This window comes from Gymnodraco acuticeps, unplaced genomic scaffold, assembly GCF_902827175.1.
Source record: "Gymnodraco acuticeps unplaced genomic scaffold, fGymAcu1.1, whole genome shotgun sequence".
Lineage (NCBI taxonomy): Eukaryota > Metazoa > Chordata > Actinopteri > Perciformes > Bathydraconidae > Gymnodraco > Gymnodraco acuticeps.
In genome coordinates, this window is record NW_022991746.1 from 32,501 (window position 1) to 33,508 (window position 1,008).

The window sequence follows — 1,008 nt, forward strand, 5'->3', positions numbered from 1 at the left end:
ACACACAGAGAGAGAGCTCTTGATGACCATCACCATTGACAGTTCACTGCAGAGGTATTGACTTGAATTCAGATGTGATTTCTTTATGTATGAACGGGATACTGCTTTAACTCCACAGTGATACCGATTAGATTAAACTCTCAATTAAAGCTTTGTGTTTCCGCCAGACGGCAGGGAAGCCAAATCACTTTAAAGTGTTTTCTGAAGTTTGGTCCATTAGGGCGAAGCTGACATTGAAACTGCTCTCATCTAAAAATGTTGAGATCTAATCATTCTTTTTTTTCCAGAAAACCTTTTCTGAAATCTGAAAATTGTGACTTTTTTCTCAAATCTCAATATGTCTGACTTTTTTCAGAACATTTCTAAATTCTTACTATCTCAAAATGTGGACATTTTGACTTTGTTCTCAAAATGTTGCGCAAAATGTCAGACTTTTTTCTGAAATCTCAAAAATTCTGACTTTTTTTCTAAGAATTTTGAAATGTTCACTTGCTCAAAATCTTAAAGGTCCCATGTCATGCTTTTCTGGTTATCACCCGTCCCCTTGTGTTATTGTCAGGGTGCGAGGAAAAGGTAGGACCCAAAAGCAGTATTAACAAAAAGCGAGCTTTAATTTACAAAAAAAAGCCGATGACAAAAGAAAACGAGACAAAAGTTAGCATTACCAACAAACAGGGGAGCACGAGTAAATCATCCAGGACCAAACTTCAAGGACAAACATGGAGCGTGACATGAAGGGAAAGACAAACAATGAACCAACACTGAACACAGGAAGAACAAGACTAAATACCGGGAGGGGTAATCACAAGACGAGAAACAGCCGGGCAGGGGAGGAGAAACACAAGGGCCCCAGGTGAACACAATCAGACAACTAGACACACCAGGGAAACTAACGACAGGAGGAAAGACACAGGGAAAAGGACCAGACAAGAACCCAGGAGGAAAACATGACAGGGAGAACAGCAACACACCCAAACCTACATAAAAACGTGACAGAACATGAATATC